Source organism: Desmodus rotundus, chromosome 11 (genome assembly GCF_022682495.2).
Source record: "Desmodus rotundus isolate HL8 chromosome 11, HLdesRot8A.1, whole genome shotgun sequence".
In the NCBI taxonomy this organism is placed as follows: domain Eukaryota; kingdom Metazoa; phylum Chordata; class Mammalia; order Chiroptera; family Phyllostomidae; genus Desmodus; species Desmodus rotundus.
Genome location: NC_071397.1, coordinates 83,451,637 through 83,478,479, shown reverse-complemented (window position 1 = coordinate 83,478,479; position 26,843 = coordinate 83,451,637). Strand labels below are relative to the sequence as shown.

The 26,843-nt window shown below is 42.1% G+C and overlaps 1 protein-coding gene across 2 annotated transcripts in view; it reads left to right on the top strand.

Moving 5' to 3' along the window:
• Nucleotides 1-26,843, top strand: part of NHSL1 (NHS like 1) — a 123,662-nt gene that overhangs the window by 5,318 nt on the left and 91,501 nt on the right. The gene's annotated exons all lie outside the window — the stretch shown is intronic.

The window sequence follows — 26,843 nt, the reverse complement described above, 5'->3', positions numbered from 1 at the left end:
AAGCAATATTTATTTTGAGGGTTACTACATACGTTGGAAAAATAGCTAAGTGGAGTCTGTCTTCATACACGAGGTGAAGAAGAGTATTCTCGTGCGATGAATGTAATGTTTTCTGCATCCTTTCTCCTGCAGCTGCCCTTCTGTGAAGGGGACCCGCAGTGGGTGCCACTTAATAGTTTACCTGGCTCGTTGAGACCGCTCTTTCGGCCTTTGATTATTTTTCCTGTTTAGGTTGGCAATCTTTATCTCACTGCCTCGTTTTGTTGCAAAAATGATTTAATTTGTTATTAAATTGGTGAAGTTCTCTTGAAATGATGTTTCATGTAATACTCATTTACTTATTTTAAGAAGTTTGTGGATTTGGTTTGAGAATTAGACGTAGATTACTAAAATGTCGGAGAGAGATAAAAGAAGGGGCGTACTGTCAGAGCTTAGTTTGAGAAGTGAGTCACCTGTTCGTTTGTATGGCAGTGTCTGCTCTGGGTTTTGGAGACGTTTTTGAAATTGTTCTTTTTAAAAATAATTTAAAAATCCCTGTATATTAATTAGGATTAATTTTCATAAGTCTCTTGCAGCTGTTGTATCTGTTACACTTATACTTCCATGTAATTTCAAGGGTTTTGGGTTTAACTATAATGTTTTCTATCAAAGTTTTTTAAAGTACAATATTTTCTTTTTTTTTTTTCAAGGTTTTATTTATTTTTAAAGAGAGGGGAAGGTGGGGAGAAAGAGGGGGGAAGAAACATCCATTGTTTGCCTCTTGCACGCCCCCAACCGCAGCCTGGCCTGCAACCCAGGCATGTGCCCTGACCAGGGAATCAAACTGGCAACCTTTCGGTTTGGTGGATGATACCCGACCCCCCGAGCCACACCAGCCAGGGCATAAACTACAATACTTTCTATGAAACACTTAAGTCTTGTCAGTTTTATCTGCTCAAGGTCTGTTGTGTCTGCACAGGGTTGTCCATGGAACCGTAGTTCAGGCCCTCCTCAGCGTATACCTTCCAAATACTCTTCTCTCTCTCTCTTGCTATCTTCACTCTTGTCCTCCTTGGAGCCGTCCTTGAGTCCACATTGCAATCACAGCCCTGTTCCTAAAACACAAATCCTGTAATTGGGTCAATCTTCTGTGGCGCCCTGTTGCCTACAGAATGAAGCCCTTATCACTTAACATTGCATGAAACCCTGCCCCATCAGACTCCAGTCCCCTCTCCTTTTTAACTCTAGAAATAACAAACAGACCCATTGCTCTTTCACAACTCCAGAACTTTCCATTTCCCATCCGCTGCCTTTTGCATTCCCTGTGACAGGATGCTCCAGTTCCCTTCTCTGCCTGTTGACTTCCTGTTTAACCTTCTAGACTCCCTGCAAAGCTCTGAAGTCTTCCCTAACCCCTAAGGGCAGAGCTGATTACTCCCTGCTCTATGTTATTTCTCTACCTTCTACATACCTCAGTAATTGCTTTTATTATACACTGGATTATACTTGTTTGTTTACTTGTCTGTGTCTTTAGCTAGACTGTAACCTTTTCTAGGACAGAGACCAAGTCTTATTTATCTTTTTTTATCCCCCAGGCTAAGTGCTCAATAAATGGTTGCTGACTGGGTGAACATAACTCATTTGGGACACTGTTAATAGTGCTGTTTGCACAGGCCAATGGGCCAAACAAATATTCTCTGAATTTGCTTAAAGCCTGTGGGTTCTAGGTAGCACCGTGTGCTTACTTTGTTGATTATACTGATGAATGTAATCTTATGAGTGCTTCCCACTCTGAACTTTTTGAGTGTAGCAAAAGAAAGTCCGTGGGCACATAATTTTTTTTTATCCTCACCCAAGGACATTTTTTTCATTGCTTTTAGAGAAGAAGGGAGGGGGAGAGAGAGAAACATAAATTGGTTGCCTTCTCATACATGCCCCGATGGGGGACGAACCCATAACCTAGGTTATGTGCCCTGAGTGGGAATTGACGCTCCAATTAATTGAGCCGCACCTGCCAGGGCAGGCCCATAATTTTGGTGGCGGTCTGTTTTTTCCTGTTGCTCCACTTAAACTGTGCATGTAGCAAGGACTTTGTAGAAATATTTGACTGTGACTGTTCTGACCATTAGTAAAGCTAAGTGAAGAGAGATAAGGATGGGTTGGATGATGCTATGCCTGATAGGGAGAGGCAGCTCCTGCTACTGCAGTCTTGTCTTAACCAGTTTCCCTGCTTTATCCTTTGCCCTCCCCCTCCCTTCCCCACCCCCCACCCCAGGCCCACTACAAATCAGGCTAAACTTGACACAGGAGCCTCAGTAATCCTGTAAAACAGTAAACATGAAACATCAGTAAAACATCAAACATAAGTCATGTTGTGTAACTTCATTGCCTAAAACCCTTCACTGGCTTTCCTTTTCAGACAGTTCAAATACTAAAATCTTTACTGCGATGTACAAGGTCCCACCTGATCTGCCTCTGTCACCCGATTGCTTCCCTCGCCTTACCACTTCTGCTTTCTTCTCCCTGTCCTCTCAGTCTCTTTGCTGCTTCTAGAATACGCCTGGCAACTTGACCTTCCCTCCACCCAGAATCCCGGCTGCGCACATGTTCCTTCCCTGTCTTACTTCTTTCAGATCTTTGCTCGAAAGCCATCTCAGTGACCCTATTTAAAATGGTCACATCTTACCCTCACCCCGACCTTCCTGTCCCTATCTCAATTTTGCCCCAAAGCACTCTACTATATAAATATGTATATTATGGCACATACTTCATATACTGTATACATTATGTATTTATTTTTGGTGCTGCCTGTCTCCTCAAACTAGAATGTCACGTCTGAGACAGGAGAGATTCTTTGTACGCTTCGATAACCGATGTTGTCCCAAGCCTGGCCCGTGGCAGATGTGCAGCAAGTTTTAGTTGAAAGAGAGAATGAACGCCGCAAAGAGCACTAGGCCAGGAAATCTGGACGTTGTGCTTCTGTCACTTGCTAATTGTGTGACCTGGAACAAGTCACAATCTGCTTCAGCTCTAGTTTTAATTTCTGTAAAATGGGATAATACCTATGCATCATACATATGGGTAGCAGGTACAGCTTCTTTATTGAATAAATGAGTATGTATTTTACAGATACTCTGTCAGCCTACAAGTTGTATCCAGTTTTGTTTGATGGAACTGTCTGTGGGAATGGCGGTCTCCTCACTACCAGTAATCAATGGCATGAGCAATGTCTTTTTTGTAATATAGAATACACTATTCTGTAAACTTTTCCGTACAGAAGTAAGTGCTTTTAGGCAACCCAAGTGGAAGCTATCACTTCCTTTACATAGTTTCCACTTCACTTTTTATGTGAAATCTTGAAATGATTAGAGTAAACTGAAAGTCATGTCAAAGCCAGTCAACTCACCCATGCGCATTAACAGTAGCTAACACTTAACGAGTACTTGCCATGGCTAGACACTCTTAATGACACATGACATTCATTAACTTGTTTAACATGCTGTCTGGGTACCACAATTATTCAGTAAAAACAGTAGTCGGTTGATGAGTAAGGAAGGGTTAGATCATCAGGGAGAACTGAACACTGGGCAGGGAAATGGAGGTGGGATGAGGCAGGGAACCAGGTGTCATGCTTCAGGAAGAGAGATGGTGACATTGAAAGCATTTCAGGCATTTTGGGGTCTTGGACTCAGCAACTTCTGGTTCTAGGGCAGATGTTCTGCTGTGACACTGTGTGGGAATGTGCTTCCTTTCACACCTCACTTCCTTCTCACACCGTTTGTTTGTTTGTTTGTTTTTTGACATGTAGCTTGTGTCTTACCCAGTGTCTTGCACTTTGCAGAGAGGAGGTAAATATTTGTTGTGCGAAAGCACACCAAGGCGATGTTGAAGGAAAGCTGCTCTGGTTATGGCTCACAGAATGGGTTGGAGCATCAGGGACCCTGACCTTGCTAGGTCGTGGTTGTGGAGAAGAGACCAAAGGCTGGGTGAAACGATTACATAGGCACCTGGAAAAGCAGTTATGAAATTTTCGTAACAGATTTTCATGTTAGGCTGCCTTTATTAAGGGAAGTCACAGGTTTTAATAATTGTTCCTGTAGCAACAGCATATGTAATATTAAAAAATATAGTAACTTTTTTTCTAGCTTTATGAAATGTGGGTAGTTTTCACCTGGCATTTCTAATCTTCCTAATTAAAGATGATATTTATGGTGATCACTGTTTTAATAAATGCGATTGGAAAACTTACGTAAAATCCACACACATATTGTTTATTTATGAGATGTGTGAGGCTGGGGGAGCCACAAGCTGGCTGCATTGATGTCTCTGCCACCTGCCCCTCTTCAGCCCTTACAGAACCTCTGTGCCTTTAAACTCAGCATTGCAGAGTGTTTTCTGTCATTTATGGCTGACTAGTCATCAGAGACATTAAACCAATAGCCATTTACTTAGCTCTCTCTAGAACCCATCACTCTGCCAGAAGCATCATAATTGTGACCGTTTAAACACGTAGGATACGTGGCGAGTGCTCGCTAGCTGAGCGGTGGTCTGTGGCTATCTCCCCAGGGGCAGGGCTTGTTAGGTGGGGTTCCCAGCTGTGCTCCCCTCGCTGGTACCACCATTTACTAGATTCATTCCCAGGATCCAGGTGCATGTTGTGGGTTCTTGTGTTCTGCAAGCTCCTAATGTTTAGTAGACTTTATATAAAGCCACACCTCGAGAAAGCCACCGGGAGGAGCAAACCTCTCTCTAATGGAAGGTGAAAATGGCTTGAACTGGGAGCGACCCAGCCCAGAGAGCCTTCCCTAGAGCAGGCGCTCATTAAGGGTGGTGGATTGGAGGGTGACCACCACCCTGCCATTTTCATGGCCTCCTGTTCTAGAAAAAAGCTATGTTACAGGCAGCGAAGAATGGAAGGTAATGGAAGAAGGTGGCAATCAACTGGAGGAAGAGGAGGGGTAAGTCCTAGGGGAGAAGAGATCACAAATCTCCAGGCTTCTCTAGTCTGCCTTCCCTTGGCTAACAGTTTTCTGACCCTCTCTCCTAACTCAGTAAAGTTATGGTAGTCTCCTGGGAGTCAAGTTTCTGAATATGCTGCTTATACAACTAATTGTGTACTTGTAATAAGTTAGACCTGTTTGTTTTTAAGACATAGCTAAATAAAGTTTCTGCACATGGTTGGAAAAGGCATGGGGCAAGGATAAAAACTAATTTATTAACTGGTTAAAATAATGGAATTTTTAGTGGTACAAGTAAATTGTCAGATTTGGGTTCCATATAAATTTATCTTTCTCTAAGAAAAGCCCATTTATAACCGAAAGCCACAAGCAGTTGAGGTTTTCATGAACTGTATCACTTGATTTTTGTCTTTTGAGTAAAATTTAAAAGAGAGAGTGAGAATAAATATATTTATTGTTGGTACAGTTCCCTTGCCTCTATTCCCGAAGGTTCTCTTTCACTTTGTAATTCTAAACACCTCAGCTAAAGTAGAAACTGGGTATCTGGTGTTTCAGGATTACATTTGGAGATAAACCAGAATTCTTACCTGAACAGGTGTGTGTTGCTTAAGTCTGGATTGGTTTGAGATTCTTTTACAAAGCACACAAAAGACAATTTGAGAGTTTTTCTTCGTGGGTGGTTGTGGCTGGTACTTGGCATGGTTGCTGTGGTTATCTTGACTGGTAGTTATTTATTTACATAATTTTTTCACCCATAGAAAGTACAGAGAGTGCTTTGACTTCCTGGAAAAAGAACTTTGATTGTTACTTTAAGTTAATTTTACTACAGAGTTAATCAACACACTCTTTCCCTACTATAAATGATCTTTTAACTACTTTTTTCCCTTGCTGGTTTTCCAAGCCCGATTTTTGTCCTTGAGTATGAATGCCTGACTGTCGCTCTGTTGAGACACCTGGTTGCATCTGTGCTGTTCTTGTGCGCTACGGACACTTTACGAAGCTGGAGAGGTTGGGGTTTCTCCTCTACAACTTCCTTTGGGATCGGCAGACCCGTGGATCACGTCCTCTACACTGGGACTGTGTGAGCTGATGCCATCATCTGGGTTCTCATGTCCCGCAGCCAGGGGAAGATTATGTAACTGTCTTTTGAAGATTAGGTTTCAACTCTAATAAAGATTTGAACAAAAATCCAATTAGTAAATTTTCCTTTAGTTTACAAGAAAGTTGAGATAGGGTGTTTTTTTTTTTTTACAACAAATGCTTGTTTGGAATGGGAGAAAGAATCTTCTGGAGCGGATTGGGGTGTGAATGGTTTGGGTTTTACAGTGCCCAGGAAGTTTAATTGTATTTAGTTTGTTTAAGTCAGTGACTTTCAAAAGTTTGCTTGGGTCCAGATTAATAAATATACCACATTTGTTCCTACACAAGATGCATGCACACACACTTATACACACATACACACACTTACACACACACACAGTAAGTCCTCATTTAACATCATGGATAGATTCTTGGAAACTGCGACTTTAAGCAAATGACGTATAAGAGAACCAATTTTACCATAGGCTAATTGAAATAAACAAGAGTTCAGTACCGATGGCATATTTCTGTTCACAAAAATACATCACCAAACTTTTAATAAAGACCCCAAACTCTTTTAATATTAAACATCGACATGTGAGCGCTACATACATTTAAGAAGTATGGATAAAAACAAGGAAGAGAATGATTTTCTAACCCGCTGATCCAGGACAGGGTCGTGGTGGTTGGAGCCAGTCCCAGCAGCTCAGGGAGCAAGGCAGGCAGCTGTGCCGGGCAGGATGTGCGCACACACGCACCCTCACTCAGACTGGGGTAAGGCTGGCACTCCGTCCAGTTCACTGCCGGTGCGGCACGATGCTGGGGTGTGGGAGGAAACCCACGCAGAGCAGGGAGGACCAGGGAGAGCGTGCAAACTGCACACAGACAGCGGCCCTGGCCAGGAATTGATTTTTTTTTTTTTCTCATCAACATTGTAACGAAATGACACTGAATGAAACGAGGTTATTTGAGGACCTGCTGCGTATAAACTAAACAAAAGCCTTGTGAAAATACTTACCTTTACTGAATGTGTGCATGTGATACTTTTAATTTTTTCTCCTTTTAAATTTTATGAGACAGAAAAGGTCAGTTCTGACCCAAAGTGGTTTTATAACTCCCTGTTAGGCACTCATTCACCATGTCTGTCCTCGTCCAGGTTCCTCTCTGCACTCCCAGCCCAGGACCATGTCAGTGGGTAAAGGGGATGCCAGGAAATGAGCAGGCAGGACTGAGCGATTTCCAGCACTGCCTTGCTCCCTGCTGGAGCACAGTGGTGCGGAGCCTCGCTAGTGCACTCGGAGGACAGCTTGCACCTGCTAACCGGCCCAAGGGAAGGCTTGTGAATAGCATTGTCTGTCGAATTTCTGCCTAATTCTGGAGATTTCTCTGTCATTTTGCTTACTAATCTACTCTTTATTCCCCAGAGGAGAAAAATTAGTTGACAAGTTCAGTCCATTTAACTTTTGCTTGTACGTTGTTGGACTCTAGCCTGTGTGTATCAGAGATCCTGTCTAAACTGGAAGAAAAGCTGTGTGGTTTTTTTTAAACAAAAAGTTATTTGAAAACATGATGATTGGTTAGGGATACTTTTCTAAATTGTGATCATATTAGTTTATAGAAAATGTTAGAGGAATAGCCCTGGCTGGTGTAGCTTGGTGGATTGAGCATAGGCTGCGAACCGAAGGGTCGCCAGTTTGATTCCCAGTCAGGCCACATGCCTGGGTTGCGGGCCAGATCCCCAGTAGGGGGCATGCGAAAGGCACCCACACATTGATATTTCTCTCCCTCTCTCCTTCCCTTCCCCTCTGTCTAAAAATAAATAAATAAAATCTTTAAAAAAAAAAGAAAACATTAGAGGAATATGCCTTTTTATTTATTTGCATTTCCATATAATAGAAGCTGGCCTCGTTCATCTTTAAAAATTTTTTTAAATTTCAAAAATTTTTCTATTTATAGAAAACCTTTCTAAAGTATACTCTGCAGATAGAGTCTTGCTTGCAGGTCTTGCTTTACCCAGTAGTCACACATGTATGGTCTCATGTCACTGTTACAACAGTCCTGTTAGACGGGCAGGACAGGTGGCCTTGCCTTCTTTTGTGGTGAGAAAGCAGTCTGGGAAAGATTAGTGACTTGCTTGGAGCCATGAGATAGTAATGGTACAGATGGGGTTTGAATGCACTTTTTGGGACTTAGTCCCACACTCTCTGTAAGACACTGTGCAGCATCTCTGCTCAGTCCTCGGAGCACAGTTAAATCTTGTCTTGACACCATGGTGTCACCACAAATAGTCACTGAACCTTGTGTTAACCTAGCGATGGCCTGGTGGCCGTGGAGGTGCATGAGGGTCTCCGCTTTGGTGCGGAGTGGGTCTCCACCGCCTGCCTCTTACTCTGCTAGTGCTGTAGGCTGGGAGCTTTTCCTTTTCACCTGTGTAGCTCTGCCTGCCTCCGGTAGTGCCCAGCACTCTCTGGTTTGGTGTTTCTAATTTGTTAGCTTGTGTGGAAGCCCTGGGCAATCCAATTTATGACCACCGTATCAACGGGAAGTTTAGAATGAGGTCTTGAGCCCCAACCCTGGGAGCGATGCTGTCTGGTCAGAGACCGTTGTGACTTACTGGCCATATTTTCAATGGTGGGTTTGTCAGAACAGTGGTCTCTCGATAAGTGGGATGCTACTGTACTGTGCGAGTATGTATTTTTTTTAATGTTATTCACTGTTGGCTTCTCTTTTTAGTTCAGTGAAATAAAGGATATGTTACCATTAATGTTATAGAATTGTGACTATATTTGAGCATCCCAGTTCTTTTTGTAAATGTTAACTTTTAACACTTGCAGCACTTGGGGTTTTCAACCAGAATTACTGTGTTGTTTCACTTATCAAGCATGTATAGCTTTCAAGGTTTGGTCTCATCGAGCACTTTCTCTAATAACTTGTTAAGCTCCCACTCTCTTCTCTCTCCCTCCTCTCCATCTGGTATTTGGATACCAAATATATTTTCTTGTTTTTCATATGGGTGAAATTGCCTCCTCATATCTTTGTATTTTTCTTCACGTTATCTGCTTATAGAAAAGTCAAAAAATTGTGAAGACAAAGCATATTTCTCTGAATAACTTATATTATCTGAAGCCAGTTCTACTCACTACATATTTTTGGCCAAACACTTTAAATGACTTTTTATCCTCATTGACACAAATTGGAATTATATAAAATGTGACTGAAAAAGCTGATTGGACTCTGCCTTTTTTTGTGATTTTTTTAATAAGCCATTCTATCACAAAATTCAGAATTAGCATGATCTTTTAATAGTCTGTGTTGAAATGCTATGGTCCCCATTTGTGTCCTAGGCGTATAGTAGTTGCTCAGTGAATACTTTGATTCACACGCAGGAGCGCTGCAAAAATGTTTGCATGCAATTTGAATAAATTGAAAGTAGACATTAAAAATATTTTTAAAATTTTCTTATTGCATTTTTTTCCATTCCCATTTAGCCCCCTTATACTCCTTCATCCCCATCACCACACTGTTGTCCATGCCCATGAGTCCTTTTTCCTTTTTGCTCAATCCCTCCACTTTCAACCTCCCCCACCCCCATAGCAGCCATCTTGCTCTCTATCAAAAATATTTTTTTATGTGATTCAAGAAATGAGGCTCAGAGAAAAGCAACAATTTCAAAAAGCACTGTTACCCTTTCTCTCCTCCAAACATTAGAGAATCGATAAAAGATACTCGGTCCTGATGTCAAAAGCTTTTGATACCCAATGTTTACTCTCTGTTTTGGATGTAAAATCGCAGGGATGATGCCATTGTAATGATGCCTTTCTCTTCAGGTGAAGCACATTTCAAAGAATTCTGTTTCGTGTATTCCTAATCAGAGATACCAACTTTAGCAGTTATGTAGAGAGAGAGCTTGTTGAAGCACTGACCACATATATTTCTCTCTTGGTGCCATTTGAGAGCACCTGAGTAAATACTTGGATGTTGTCCATAAATCGGAGTTTCCTCAACAAAACTAGGCTAACTTGTTAGGGCTGGAAGGAACCTCAGAGAGAGGCCTGTCTGATGTCTTGTGTGACAGGTGGGAAGTGGAGGTCTAGGGAGGTGAGTTTGCCTGCGGAAGGCCTCCCAGCCAACAGTGGCCCAGTTAGGCTGTGCTCTTAACGACCCTTTCTCCTCTCTTAACCGGTATTGGGATTGTGTTTTTATTCGTTTCTTTAATTTGGACGTTCCTGACTGCCCTGTGATGGTCAAGTGACCACAGATTCCTTTGCTGACCTTTCAGAGCAGGTTTGGGAAGCTTTTCCTTCGCTTTGTGCCACGCAGACGTTTTCTAAATAGATGTGCCCCAAGACAAGCAGCTTACTAATGAGACTGCAGACGAAGAGGGACATCAGCCCTGAAAACAGGCTCTCTGGTGTCACTTTGATTCTACTCACAAAGCAAAATCCATTCTGCTTTCAAAGAATTGAAGGGAAAAAAACCGAAACCCCCCAAAACAAACAAAACCCCAAGGGCCCCAGGCCGCAGTCTTTCTTTTGTAGGAACTGAAGTCCTTAGAGATGGTGAAATAACTTAACAGAGCTCTCAAAAGCACACCTGCCTCGAAAGCAGTAAGTGCATCTTCAAAGTTTAAACTTAGTGTTCTGTTTTTGACATGTAGCGTTTTTCTTTTTCTTTTGATGGGCTGTAGATTTATGATCATTAATAGCTGAATTTGCAGAGATGCATTAAATAAAAATTGGAACAAAAATACCAGTCATTACCATCTACAGAATTGTAGAGTTTTATTAGAACTTAACTGATGTTAAGCAGGGTGTGTGTGTGTGTGTGTGTGTGTGTGTGTGTGTGTGTGAGAGAGAGAGAGAGAGAGAGAGAGGGTGGGGGGAGGGGAAAGAGAGAAGAGGGCAAGGGAGAAAGGCAAGGAAGGTGGAAGACAGGAAGAGGTAAAATAAGAAGGAAAAAGGAAAAGGCTCAGATCTGTTTGGCATCAAAGCAGAGGATCAGAAAAGAGCTGTTTGGGTGGAGAGCTCTGTTCTCTGTGGCCCTCGCAACTCTGTGATTAGCATGCACTGTGGAAAGACGCCTCCCTGAAATTGGTCTGCCAAATTGAAGAATCATTTTCTTGCTTATTTTTAAACTGCTAAGAACAGGGAAAAAGACCGAATGAGCCTAAGTGCTGTGGGTTCCTCAAACCATTATTGTTGTAAATCCTATGGGTCCCGAAATAACTCCTTGTGCCTGGGAAGCTTCAAACTGCCTGGCTGCTCAGAAAGAAGAAAGGGAAATGATCAGCTCCTTCCTTTAAGCGTTGTCACCGAGGTTGAAGTGGGTCAAAAGTTGGAGAATGTGGTGATGTCAGAAATAAACTACCTTATTATGGAAATTCTCTAGTTCTTTACAGAGCTTTGTGTTTTTCAAATATAGAGTTGGCTTAAGCATAAAATATTTTAAAAGTATAAATGTAATGTAAGTTAAATATGAGAATAATAAATAGTCATCAGCTCGGGCACTTCTTGTATGTCTTCCTTTTAGCCTATCTTTTTGCTTGATGATTCAAAGTAATTGCAGTTCACTTACTCTCTCTGGTTATGAGTTTATGTTTTATTACCAAGTAAATTGTGGGACAATTCGTGTTGCTCCTGGTTGGCCGGTTCATGATCTTGAATAATTGTGACCTGTAGACTGACTTATCTTTAGAATGGGTTAGGATGGGGATTTTGGGAGTGGAACAGTTGCATCTGTTTCTATAGTGGAAGGTTGGTTATTGTTTAAGTTCCTTAGATTATGCAGATGTTTAGGAGAAAATGATACAAATAACCTCTTTATTTTAGGTTAGTTGCTTTTTTTGTTGGAGAGGATTGCCATTGATCTGGTATATTAGGAGTCTGTTCCTCAAGGAACACATTGATGAAAGATACAGCATGAAAGAATAGGAAGTGTTTTTTTTTTTAAGATGTAAAACTTTCTTTATTTATAGACAGTGTGATGGTGTATATTGAAGATAATTCCCCCTAAAAAGTAGGGCTGCAGGATATGAGATCAGCATATAAAAATCAATTGTATTTCTCTATGTTAACAACAAATAATTAGAAAATGAAATTTGGATAAGTCCATTCACATGCAAAAAATATACTTAGCAATAAATGTAATGAACAATGTGACAACTACAAGATACTACAAAAGGAAATTATACAAGACCTAAATAAATGTGTGTGTGTGTGTATCTCATTCCAAGGGTAAGAAAACTCAATGTTGTTAAATAGCAATTGAAATGAAGTTATTTTGATGTACTTTAACCTAGACCTTCCAAAAGACATTATATAAATATATATATACGTATATACACATACACAGGGTCTGGGAGAATTAACACCTGCTTGAAAGTGGTTGGTAGGGTAATAGTATAGATCTAATAACTTACAGTTTCAATTTGAACATTTCACCTAAAATGTCATATGGTGTGCTTGAGTGTGATATTGTTATGTTACAGAATTACATGCTTATGATTTTGTAATAAAAGGTTTTGTAATCAAAAAGGGGATGCTATTTGTGCTGGACCCTGCATATTAGACCTACAGACAATGGCGGAGCTTCAGGAGAATTAAATACAGACTCCAGCAGTTTTACAAGGGAAAAACAAAACCACCAGAGGGGATTTAGGGTCATCATTATGACATCTTTGGTATGCTCCCTCCAGCTGGACACACTGATGTCAACATTGTTATATGGATACTTCCAGAAAACTTCTTTCTTCTCCTTAGGAAACTACTTTCTGTATTTGCTCTGGCTCACTTGCCTTGAGAGAGAATGGTACCAGTGTTTGTGGGTTTGAAAATGAGGCCTCTTTAGACTATTAATTGTTTTTTTAAAGATTTTATTTATTTATTTTTAGAGAGTGGGGAAGGGAGGGAGAAAGAGAGGGAGAGAAACCTCAATGCGTGGTTGCCTCTCACGTGCCCCCTACTGGGGACCTGGCCTACAACCCAGGCCTGTACCCAGACTGGGAATCGAACCAGTAATCCTTTGGTTCTCAGGCCAGCACTCAATCCACTGAGCCATACCAGCCAGGGCCAGACTATTGTTTTAATAATATATTTATTGAGAAATAATTGAAACATGTAACATTATATTGGTTTCAGACATACAGCATAATAATTCAATATTTGTATATATTGTGATAGAGTATTAGTCTTTACAGAAATTATGATTTATAAACATTCCATCATAAGTTTAACTATTAATTGTCAGTAACTATAATCTAATAATGAGTTTCAGTACAGTTTTATGTAGGGAAAAATAGTATCTATTTAATTGTAAGTAATCTGTTAAATATTTTTATTACTTTTCACAGGAGTCATTATGCTATTGGATAGATATCTCATCCAGGTTTTATACATACTCTTTTAACTATTTGCCTTTGGATGAAATATTAAAGTGATAATAATTCTGGTTTATGCTGAGAATGTTGTCTGTTATGTTCCAGGCACCCCACAGGGCATTGAATGAGCAAGTCCTTACTTTGCAGAACTCCCACTTTCGGCGGGCGGACGGAATTGTGACTTGATGATAGTTGCATCTATAAAGGACCATGGTGATGTAGTGCGAGAACAGGCTGATTCTGTGGGGGGGAGAGGCATGAGGTCAAAGGAGGCTTAGAAGTAAGAAAAACAAAAACCCGGCCTACGGGGTGGAGGCTGCATTCCTGACAAAAGGAATAATAGCCTGATCAAGGACAGTGGAGGTATGAGACCATATGGAAGGAATATGGCACAGAGCCTCCTGATGGGGCCACTTAACGGGGGATGTGGCCAGAAAACGTTGGGAAAAGAACTGAGTCCAAGACCAGAAGGGCCTTTATTGCTCGATGGGGACTTTGGGATTTATTCTGACCTTGTGTTTTCTACTTAAGTTGGAAACATGATTTTTTTTTTCTTAAGGGAGAGAATGGAGCAATTGGAGCTCTTTTGAAAAGCTGTAGAATGTATGAAGATAGATTAAGAGGTCGGTCAGCCTTGGAAAGAAAAAAATTAACAACTACAAATGTATAAAGGAGTATTGTAGCTGAAAGGAGCATCTCAGCCACAGGCTCTACCTTTTGAAGCTACGTCAGGGCAGGTGAATGGAGCAAGACTGCAGAGCAGACTCCTGCCTGCTGCTGTTGCTTATGCGGGACTGGGCTTCTAAGCCAGTGGCAGCAGCCCTGGAGCCTAGAGGACAGCAGTGGCGTCAAGGCCCATCTACAAGAGCTCGAAGGGTCTGGGAGATGATCTAAGCTGAGGTGGTCTTGGAAAGTCATCGTTATATTCCCTGAGAAATGGAGCCAGGGTGGCTCAAAGGCTCTTTAAAAAAAATCAACTCATTTAGGCATTGGGACAGTGAGGGTGCTGTGGATGAGATTAGGGGCCATTTCGTGATAAGGGGCCCACACGAGGGCTGCTTTCTTGGATGTGATGTCAAGAAGTCCAGGCTTGGCTGTGAGGAGAAAAAATAAAATGGAAGTAGCCTTAAGAACAGGCGCAGCGAGCATATACTAAAATGGCCAGTTAGAGCAGAACTCCCCAGATTCTGGGAGGAAATGTAGTGACGTGAATGAAGCTACCTGGAGCCAGGAGCCAGTGAAGAATTGCAGTGAAATATTTGGCAGTTGCCTGGGAGCTCCACAGTTGGCTTGTGTCCAGCACAAAATGAAGTGTCCCTTTAACAAGCCAGGATTCAGACATCTCCTACAACTGAAGTGACTGTGAAGAGGATGAAGGCTGCCCTTGGGTTCAGAGTGCAGGAAAATTGATCGGGATACAGGGGCAGATGGTGACAGGAGGAGGAGGAGGTGTCTAGAACAAAGGCCTGTATTCCAGACTTTCCTGTGATGAACTAATGCTGCTGACAGTGGTGGCCAGAGGGGGGCACTAGAACCAGGACCGGTTTTAAAGTAGCCGGGGAGAACATGTAATTAGCCAATGTGAAGTTATAGTGCTGAACTTTATTTCTTCTTTCTCTGTAGTAATAAAAATATATATAGGAAAACCCCGACAGTCACTCTCTTTCCTGAGAAATTCAGAATATCCGTGAAAACTGAGTTATTCTAGAAGAGTTTAGAAAACTGAAGTATTCCAAAACTTGGGTAAGGTGTTCAGATGGTGTCAGGCATGAAAGTCACAGGTGTGATTCAGCCTTGGCCACCACCAAGGTGACTTCTTTTCTGGGGAACTGGCTTAACTTGGTCCTTCTACCCTTAAAAGTATTGAGGTGTTTCGACACCTTCCGTCTCCTGTAGTACAGGGAAAAGGGAAGTGGTGATTGGGAGTATGTCTGCAGTCTCCTCTGACTTTGAAAGCAGGACTTGCCTGGTGGAATACTTTCCTAGTTAATGTGAAACATATTCTTGCCTGACACGGAGAAGGGTCTTTCCATCTTTGCCTACTTTGTTGGTAAGAGTCAGGATGCATAGGCAGAAACTATAGTTGGCCTGTTTTCCTTGTGCAATTTTCTTTTGTGGTTTGCCAGGGACGAAGTAGACTTTTGAGCTCTCTAGACTCACTGATTCTATGCATTATGCAAATTAATTCCTAATTAACCCACATTCCCACTATTTTATTGAAACCAAAAGAAAATTTCTCAGTATGTAAATTTCACAGCACTGGAGTGGTTTGGAGGACTTAGTATCTAAAAACTTCTGGCTAGTTGTGTGGCTACCACTTCCTCTGGCTGAGATAATAAAGTTCAGTTTTCACGTGGTGCTGGGTGTTGTAATACTACAAGGGAGAAAGTGGTTGCTGCTCTAAGGTCATGGTTGGCAAAGACCAGACCTTGGTCCTGTCCATAGGGATGTACGTTCTGGGAGCATTTGTCATCCTGGGCGCTCTCCCAGGCGTCCCAGGGTTTTTTTTTTTTTTCCCCCGAACTCAGTAACAATGATTAATGGTGGCAGATAATAATAATTTTAATGGGTAACTCTTTTTTTCTAGTTTGAAAAAATTTATTACAGTGTGCCTTTTCATGGTTTATTTCTCAAGCGTATTCACACTTGTTTGATAGTGCAAATGAGGGGCTTAAAAAATGATAATCTTGTATTTGATGGTAGTAAAAGCCTATTCTATTTCCAATTGCCTGAGTTTAATGCTGTGAACTTTCCAGATGGTGGTACCTATAGTTTCACTAATTTAATTAAAGATGGTATTTATGTTGTTCTTTTTAAATGAGTGTTCTAGGAAGATTTTTTTTCCCATTGAAAATTTAGCCACAGTACGTACAGCAGTAGGGAAAAAACAGGTTTTAAGCCCAATTTGAAGTTGGTTTAAAAAGAAAAGAATATCATGCCCCCTTTCCTATAATTGTTACCTTACTAAATGTGTTAGTGTCCTCGGGCTGCTGTAACAAATTCCAAGTGGGGCAGCTTAAACAACGAAACCTTCTCCCAGGTCAGGGGCCAGAAGTCTGGATCAAGGTGTCGGCAGGGCCACGCTCGCCCCCGGGGCTCTGGAGGGGGAACCCTTCCTGGCCTCTTGCTGCCTCCTGGGGCTCCAGGGGTTCCTTGCTTTGTGACCACAGAGCTGCAGTCTTTGCTTCCATCTTCACGTGGCCTTCTCTCTGTGTCCTTTTCTGTCTCGTATAAGGACTTCTCGTTTTCCTGACCACTCCCCTAGTGCAGGACCACCTCACCTTGATCCTGCCTTAAGTGCATCTGCAAAGACCCTATTGCCAAATAAGATCACATCCTGAGGTTCTGGGTAGACAGGGGGGAACTACACAACCTATTATCTTAAATTATAGATGTTTCCCCTGGTTAGGAAGAGCAGCTTAATTAGGTGGTAACAGATAAGCTATTGTTGATCACTATTAATTTTGTGCTTTCTGTTATATGTTATCACATTATTTATTCACCCACCTACCTCTTGCACTAAATCATGAGAAGGCAAGGATTGTCTTTTTTCTTGATACAATAATGTACCTAACAAAATGGTTATATATATTATATTAATATACATATCTATATATGTCAAAGCAAAAAGTTAATGGAGTGAGCTGGAAGGAAAGAATCTGAGTTCATTTAGTTCCCACACTCAGTGCCGATGTTTGCAGGTCGTGAGCTGCTCTGAGTCCATCTAAGTAATGCTACAGATGCAGCCGCAATCACCTTCTCCTTACTTCCCAACTCAGTGTTCTCTCCAGTGTCTAAAGTTATCTATATATTAAAAGGTTTAACTGTGGGTGTACATAGAGAAACATACAACTACTCAAACCTTGCATACTAACCTGTGTGCAGAAATCTTAACTCTCCAAGTTGTAGAGTTTCTCTCTGTGGGTGCAATTTCAAAAGTTATACCCAACCCGTAAGAATACTTTCAGGAATACCTTTGGCAATTCATAGCATTGCATGGAAGACTACTCAAGACAGGAATGCACAAGGTATGACCCCAGCCATCCGTGGAAGGTCACGTGGTGAGATGGAAAAGGCTGAGTGCGTCTTTGATCTTGATGCAGCCGCTCGTTAGTCGGGCAAGTTGTCTCGTCTCTGAACCAGTCTACCAAATGAGATAAGCTATAAGCTTCCTTCCAGTTCTCCTCTAAGAGTTAGTATCACTGTTTTTCATTCCACAAGTAAGATGTTTGTTTGTTTGTTTGTTTGTGTTTTTATCTCAGTGACCTGCTGGCTAGGGGTCTCTGGTCTTTCTTTGCCATCATAGCCACTAGGACAATGACTTTCTCATGGTGAGAAACGTATTGAGCCAGAGCTGCTGGGGAAACTGGGACATAAGGAGCAGACACCCAGCGAGGGTCTGCTGCACTGTATGTTGAAAGCAAAACATGGAGGGAGAGCATCCATACTATGTAGCAAGGGCTGCAGCCAGCCCCCCAGGACACAGACAGACAGATAGATGGGTTCCGTGAGTCAGTTTCCTGCATCCTGTGGAGTCAAAAGGAAGATCTGCTCCCAGCAACTGGCCCTGTGAACAATGGCCACTTCCTGTGACCAAGAGACTCGAGAGGCTGAGGGCCGTGGGGCCACTCACTGATTGCCCTTCCAAGCAGGGTGCTCCTGTGGCCACATTTGTAGACCGTTTCTCTTCAGATCTGCAAAAAGTTTTCTTCTTTTGCTTTTTAACCTTGTTAAAGAGTTTATAAGTAAAGTAGCCCTTAGCTCGCCAGAGTGAACTTCGCTTTCCAGGGGAGGGGGAGAAATGTCGTGATCTGCTTACGGCTGCAGTAGAGTGAGAAGTTCACATACTCTAGTGCCAGCAGAAGGGTATGTGTTTTTGTGTCCTCATCTGAAGACTGGCAGTGCCATAGAAGTAAGTGTAGCATGCTTCCCATTTTTATCCTAACGCTCAAGTTTAGTAGCAGCGGTAATAATAGTAACGACTGTCAACGCCTGCACAGTGCTGACTGTGAGTCCAGCGTTGTTACGAGCACTTTGCACACATTCACCCACTTACGCAGACCCAGACAGCTGTGCGCAGAGTGTAGTCTCATGGTGGTTAGTGCTAATTATGTACCAGTACAGGGGTTGTCCCATAACCAGAAAAAAAAGCTAAAATGTGAGTAGCAAAGGAATAATGAAGTCAAAGAATAGTCATAATTAATAGCAAACAGTTAAACTGAATCCAGTGATTTTGTGTGTGTGGGTGTGTGTGTTGTTGATCACATGAGCTGGTCCATCTGCTGCAGTGGAAAATGCTGATAGCTAGACAGACAAACGGCCTTGCCCTAGCACTGTTCTCCACAGGACTCTGTGAACAGTGACTGCTCACCCCCGCGCCCCTCACTTTCCAAGCTGATCCTGGCTGATCCTGTGGTGTGAAACAACCCGTGAGAGATAGGGAGGTGTCAGCAGCTCAGCCCAGAAAGCTGGGGATTGGGCAGTGGCTTCCTGTAATCGCAGGCGCTGGCCCGCTGCCTTGCTCTCTGGCAGTGCGCGCTGGGGAGGTGGGCTGGGAGACAGCTGTGCCTAGCACCACAGGCTGCATCGGCGGCAGAGCACCAGCCCCTCCATGGGACTGCCTCAGCATGTTCTGTCTGAAAGGTGAGGGGGCTTTGGGTCCGCTTGGGTGGTGAAGTTCTAGTTACAAAAATGGCCATTTTGCATCAGAGTCTAAATCACATGGCTAGTTCTATTAAAATCAAAGTTTGAGGGAGTTTTTTCAAGTATGAAAGTGAAAAAGTCATTGTTCTTTTTCTGTTGCAAACAGGAAGAAAGACCTCCTGCTGGGGAGATTGAATGGAATTTTCTTTTAGGTGGAAAGGGTAGGTCTCCCTTTGGATGTGTTCCCTCTGTGTTTTGTCATAGACAAAAGTGGTTAAAAGTTTAGAGTTAAAGGGAACTTAATAAAAGTAGGAATAGTTTGCGTGGTAGTGTGAGTCCCAGTAGAGAAGTTTCTGTGTGATGAGTTGCTTGTGGGAAGGATCAGAAGGAATGTTCTCTTGCTATAAGCTTTGACGTGTGGACTGAGGGGTGAAATCAGTTTTTACTGTAGACACGGCTCCTACCCTAGGCACGCATGGGTCATAGTCCTTCTCCAGCACTGGGAGATGGTGGACATGTGAGTGCATGTAGTGATTTCCTGATGAACTGTGGAGTCTTTTCTCTTGTTAGGCAATTATTTTTTCTTCCAGCTCTTGTCATAATGTAATTAATTTAGGCATTTGAGAGAGTGTTTGTCTATGAGATTGCTGGAATGGGGGAGTTAAAATGAATTTCCTTGCAACTGAAATAGATTATTTTGTTCATTTCTTTCAGTGTATGTCATTCTGCTGATGTGAAATTCTTGACAGCTTTTCAATTTTGGGGGAAAAAAAAAAGTGGTCCTGGCTTGCTTTGTTGATTGCTTCTTTGTCCTCCCTCCATTAATGCAGAATAGACATAGAGTCTCTGGTCTTAACCTTTACAGTGTTAACCCTAATTTGACACCTTAGACACCACCCAAGACTTGAATAGTAAGCTGAGTTCCAGATATTTGTTTATACAGTTGGTACAACTTTGATAAAATGAGAGGGTAAGAACAAAAAAGAACATCCCATCTTTTACCCCTAAGAATTCAACTAATTTATACTATAGAGATCATCTAGATGCAGTGGATTCTAAGGAACGCATGAGCCTGAAATGACTTGAATATTTCTGAAAATTAATTTTAGATGAAATGAGTTATGAGCTCTCATGTTGCTGTTTCTTAAAAAAGTTGTCTCAGAAAAGAATGTACCCATGAAGAGCCAGCATCCAGTACCGTTGGGCGAGGGTGTGTGCGAACCCAGTGCAGTGGAAATCACAGTGATCTAATGACCGCTTAAGGGTCAGGGTTTCTAATTGGATGCAGGTGTGGGGTTGTTGCCGGGTATGACTTTTGCAGCTTCAACATATTTGTCTCCACCCATTCCCATAACAGCAATTTCACTTTATTAAAGAATCTATCAATTTCATGGACTCTTAGTTTCCGTGGTAACTTAGGACATTTCAGAAAGTCAAGTGAATGGCATGTGATGACAACTGAGTGCTTTTATGCTGAAGTGTGTGTTTTAATCAGGAATCCACCATCCCTTTTAAAGCCCACTTCTGATCTCCCAGCAGCCAGGACAAAGAGTTGACATTTTGCTGTTTTCCTGTGATTTATAGCCTCTTGATTTACAGTAATGATTTTTAGGTTGCCCTTTGTGCTACCTAGGAGGCAACCCCATGATAAGTAAAGGTGAATGAGGTTCAACACAGGACTATTACGGGCTCCTTGTGGTGCTTTGTGTCCTTACTGTGTCTTTGCTACCCTCTGTGGGAGGTGTTTTCAGAGGCTTCATTAAATGGCCTGTTTCTGCGGCTGGCTGGGGTTCTAGGAGCTCTGGGGTCTGTGCTTGTGATTTGCATTGACTTTAAAGGAAACATGGTTGCCTTACCTTTAGCTTTAATCATGTTCCTGTTATTTCTTTTAACTGTTAAAAGGAAACGCTCACACCAGGCAGCCTTCCACATTGATGCAGGGCTTTCTTTTCTCCATTTGGGCTATTTTTTTCTGAAGTAATGTCTACTCAGCTTTTGGTGGATTGGGTGCTAGAAAAAGAAATGCTTTCTTGTAAGAGAGGTGGCATCTTTGTCATTCTTGTCAGTCACGGTTCATACGGTTCCAGTCACTCTCTACTATGGCCATTGAAGTAGCTCAGATACACCCACTCCACCCAAGTTTGTTTTGTATGAGCAGCGTCTGAGCTCTGGGGTCTGGGACGTTCTCTCAAGTCCTGCCAAGGGCCCTGTGGTTAACAAAGCCACGGTGTGTTGTCCCTTCACGTGTGCTCAGTGTTCCGACGTGGTCTGGGAAGCGAGCGTCCGGCTCATCAGATAACACATGTAACGGCAAACTGCCGTGCCCATATCGCATACCATTCATGGATTACATCGTTTAAAAAGTTAGAATGAAATAGTCTTGCCACTAAAGCTGCGTGGAGCCTACTTAAGTTTCTTTGAGACAATTCAGAGTGCGAATTTCTTAATTGCAGTATACCAGTTCATCTTTATGAATACTAATTGTCTTTGTAGGGTGTGTCTAACTGAAGACTTCTCTTTTTTAAATTTCTAATCCATCACAGATAGACATATTGTAAAATATAAAATTATGTGCTGTGGGATATTGCCACAGTGTCAAACAGCTATAAAAATTCTGAAACATTTAATCTCGTTTGCTTTAGTAATCTTCTTGTAGACTGGTAAGCAAAGCATTGGCCAGCTGGCACTGGTTAACCTGTATTAGTTTCCCAGAGCTGCTATAACAAATTACCACAAAGTGAGTAGCTGAACATAGAAATTTCTTCTCTCATAGTTCTAGAGGCTGAAGTCCAAAGTCAAGGTGTTGGCCAGGCCATGCTCCCTCTGAGGTCTTTAGGGGAGAAGCTGTCCTTGCTCTTCCAGTTTTGTGGCCTCAAGTGTTTCTTGGCTTGTGGCAACATCTCTGGCTGTGTCTTCACGTGGCTGTCTTCCCTGTGTCTCCCTGTATCTGTGTCACGTGGTTTGCTTATAAGGACAGCATTGGATTTAGGGCTCACCCTAATCTAGTGTGTGATCTTATGTTAAGTGATTACATCTGCAAAGACTCTATTTCCAAATAAAGCCACATTCTGGGGTTCCTGGTAGACATGAATTTGGGGGGAACACTTCACCTCATTAGAATGGGTCATATGTAAAAGCACTAACTGAAGGTAGCAGGATAGCAGGTGTATTTAGTGGACAGCTGTTAGAATGACTGTTGGCATAGCCACTTTGATGATGCATTTGAAACTTATGGCAATGCAGGTGTACGACAAGTCTACCTGTGTAGGTACAAGGGGTAAAAATACACTCACTATCATCAGTTATGCAAAAGCAGAAAATGTTGCTGTTTCTGCCCCCCCCCCTCAATTTTTCATATTGATTTGAGAGAGAGAGAGAGTGAGAGTCATCCGTTTGTTGTTCCACCCATTTCTGTGTTCGTTTATAGATTCTTGTATGTGCCCTGACTGGGGACAAACCTGCAATTGTAGCATATCAGAACGATGCTCTAGCCAACTGAGCTATCCAGGCAGGGTGAAATTGTTGCCTTTTTATTTCCTATAAACAATCCGGTTTCCTTCATGAACTCTCATCCTGCTGAGAAGGGGAAAACAAAAAACAAAATTGAACTCAGTTCACTGCAGTCAACTCAGTGTGAGCCAAAAATTTAAACAGTTGCATTAGATAGCTCAGTCTACTGGGTGACTCAGTCTTTCAGAATTCTCCTATGACCCTTCTCTCCAAAGTAGATTCTGTTGCTCACTTTCCTCCTTATTAATAAAGCAGAAGTGATGCACGCTAAATTATATCCTTTTGAATCACTGCTTGATCCTTACATAGTTTTAAAAAAATTGTAAAACAGGATACCTCTCTGTAGTTGAGTTTAAAATCATTGCTCTTATGGAAGGATTAACAAATACGTTCTTTTGTGCTCTAAGAATAATTTTAGCATGTTTTATGATCATCATGGACCTTAAGTTTCTGAATTGAATATTGAATTTTACCTGGCTAGCATTCTCTCCAGAGATTTAAACCTGGCCTTGGTGAGGGACTAGAGACTTTCCCTTTCCCTCTTTATGTGTCATCCAAGATCTAGAAATGTAGTTTCATGGACTGGAAAAGCGGCGAATTGTGTGGAGTGGTTGTGCCCCGGCTGCCTGCATGCTCAGCATGGTAGGGTCCTGTCTCCATCCTTTTCTGCTTCACAAGCTGCAGAGTTGAAGGAAAGCCTTTAGGTTGTCTAATAATAGCAGAGTTATGTTTGAGATTACAGCTCAGAACTATCTCAGGCATGTGCTTCTGCTCCCGCGAGGGGAGTTCATACTAAAAAACTCAACTCTCCTTCCTTGTTGTGAACCCTGGAGCCCGTCACAGGCCTCTTTCCAGTTGTCTCGTGTATGTTGTGTATGTAAAAGAATTCCTTAGATTCTTTTCTTGGCAGCACTTGGAAAATAATGCCTGGAATCAGAAACAGATTTGTTATTTCTGTGCTGAAACAAGTGCATTTTTCAAGTCAGCTAGCAAGCAACCATTTGCTCTGGCAGGTTCCCCACCCCTGCTTAAATCCAGTAATACACTGTCAAGTAAGCATTGAGCAGAGTTTATGCTATTTTCGTCCTTGATCTACACATCATTTGAAAAGACTTTAACAACTAAAATGCAAGTGACCCTGAAAATGTTGCATCTGCGTAAATCTGGGCATTTTACTACCAAACGTTTAGATTTTGAGTTTTACTTAAACTAGCAGCAGCTTTAGAACTGTAGTCCTGCAAGTCTTCCCTAATTCTTTCCCCCTCCTTTCACTTAAAAATTGCAAACAATTGTTAGTCAATAACTTACTGCTACCAAGGGGAATTCACACTTGCTCAATCTGCAATTTAAAGTAGCACTTTTAATAAACACACTGGTGATATCATGCATTTTTCAAACTGGCAGGCAAAGCCCTTGAAATTTAATAAACCAAACAAAGCTAGCCCTTTATTTCCTTTGTCTTTCCCTTGAAAACTTTGTCATGCCTTCTAGTTCCCTTTCTTCCTTCCACCGCTCATCAAAATCTTGCTTTTAAATATGTTGCAGTAAAAGCCAGATCACCTTGTTGAACAGATGATTTAATACACACTAGAGATGCTATCTTTAAGGAACGAAAGAGCAGTTAGCAGAGCCCTGCTGCCTGAAGCGCTCGGAGCAGGAGGGCTGCTTGTTTCTGGAGCATGCTCCATGCAAGGGCAGTGCCCTGGGTTATTTGGCGGGTCTGAACCAAATGAATTACCAAAGCATTGGCAGAGGGTTCAGTTACATTCTTTGTTTTAATATATCCTGTCCCATATTTCACCCATGTTTGTTTCCTATTATTTGCTGGTTTTCGTGTCTCCCTCTTTTAGTTTTTTTCTTTCCTTCTCCTACCCGCTGGTTGCCCGTTGGGGGAGCTGTGTTATACCTAAACCGGCTTGAACTCCCTCTAGTTACAAAGGTGTGATCAGTAGTCTGCACACGCGTCAGTGAGCGTGGTGGTTAATAGGCGAAGGCAGATGGACCGGGGTGATGCAGGCAGTTCACCACTCAGGACGTCCTGTCACCACCATCAGCCAGGCACAGAGGTGTGTCCGGGTATGTATCTTTCTCTTTCAAATATCAGAGGAAAATACTGCTGAAAACAACCCCAGGGGCTTGAAGCAATTAACTGCCTTTGCATGACTAAACAGCTTGGCAAGATTTTGTATCTGGACTCTGGGTGGGGAGATGGATAGTCTTAAATTGAAAAAAAAAAGTCAATTATTTTATAAACGCCTACATAGCGCTTGAGTTTGAAATCAGGAGATTTAATTCGACAGGCAATATAATGACAAACTATTTGGTCTGATGTTGACAGGATTCATCCCTCATCTGCTAATTACATGGCATTTATCAGGTTTTGTTAACTTAGATTGGGTTTAGAATTTTTATCGTTATTGTCAAAATGCACCTAATACTGAGAACCATTGAGACAGATAACCATGCTAACTCCAACTTGGGTTTAATGTGTTGGGGGGCTGGGTGCATCACAGGAGCAATGTGAGCACTCATAGCCACTCTCTCTTTGGAATGTCGTGTAACAAAAAGGTATAAATAGCATCAAGCGAGCTTTAGGAACCATGGGTGGAAATGTGATTTAAGTGAATTTCTATTTAAGTGGAGAATGTTTTTCAAAGGTCGGGTTCTTGAGAAATTTTGCAAGACAGCATTTGAAAGCAAAGGAAAAAAGTCTCTCTTTCGAGGACCAGAAGAAGACATGTGTGTTCTTTATTGTTTTATTTCACTGGGTGAAACTGTGCAAGGTTCGTTGTCCCTGAAACTTTTAGAATGAAAGTTGGGGCAGATGCCTCAGCTCTCCTGAGGGAGCTGCTGTTCAGAGCAGGGGTGAGGGGAGGGTGTTCCATGCCGTCTGAGGGGTGTTCTTAGGACGGAGGCAGAGGGCTTCCAGGTTTCAGTTTACGGCAGCTTCCTGGGAGAGGCAGAAGCCCAGGAGATTCTGGAGTTGCTGGAAGATCCGTGGGGGAAACTGATTCACACCAGAAGTTAAGAGGAGTGTCTTTTCTGTTTTCAGACAGAAAAGGTTCCTTGGTGAATAAAAAGGGGGCCTCAGAAAATGCCTCGAGGTGAGATGAGATGGCAAAAGAAAACGAAGCAGGTTGATGCACCTAGTAGCGCCTGTGATATTCCGTCTCTCCTCCCTTAGCTGTCTCCTACAGACTTGGGGTTTTGCTTTACCCATATCATTTCCTAGTTTTAAGAGGGCAAAGGAAGCTCTAGTCCTTTTTTCCTGGAAAAGTGTTGCTGTAAGGGAAAACCCAGGTTTATGCAAAGAGAAGAAGGCCAGTATTATCCTTAATTTATATATCTAGAGTCATACAAAATTTGTTGATATTACGAAATACTTATGAAGTTCATGAAATCTGACCAAAAGGTTTTGGGAGAATTTTGTGTACAAGTGTTAATTCACCAGGTATTGGTGGACACCTACCATGTTGCAGGCCCGCCCCGACCCTAGGGATGCATCCCCGGGCTGCGGACCCTGCACTTCCCCCAGGGCTTGGGGCCCTTGTGCTTCCAGGACCTCTGCTGCTTTCCCGGCTACTTGTGCCCACTTCTGTGGGGTTCTCCCTCCCCAAGATCCAGTTTGAGAATAAAGCAAAGCCAAAGACTTTTAAAAGGTTTCCCTGCTAATCATGACCCAACAACAAAAATAATTGAGAGGTTAGTGAAGCGAAGAATATTTAGTAAAACCCAACTCTGGCTATTCATGTGAACTTGAGCAAAGACCTCCTTAGCTGTAAGAAGAGAATCCACCTGATAAAATAACTGAGTGTTTTATCAACTTTTGTAAGCTTCCAGGCACTTTCTCACAAGTATGTCGTCACACTATTTACTTATTTATTAAACTGTATTTTTCAATTACAATTTACATTCCTTATTATTTCGTATTAGTTTCAGGAGCACAGCATGGTAGTTAGACACGCATCTACTTTACAAAGTGTTCCCTGTGATGTTTCCAGTGCCCGCCTGCCCCACACGTAGTTATTCCAATATTATCGGCCATATTCCCTATGCTGCACTTCTCATCTCTGCGACTGTTGGTTGCTACCAATCTGTACTTCTCAATCCCTTCACCTTTGTCACCCGTTCCCCCCAAACGTCCCCTCTGGCAACCCTCAGTCTGTTCTCTGTATCTGTGTAATGGTAATTAAATTTGACCTAAGTGCTTCATAAAGTTACTAATTTGACTTACCTCAGGCTTGTAAAAGTAAAGACTAATTTGTGCCATGAGTTGTAAAAATGGTGTAACTATATAG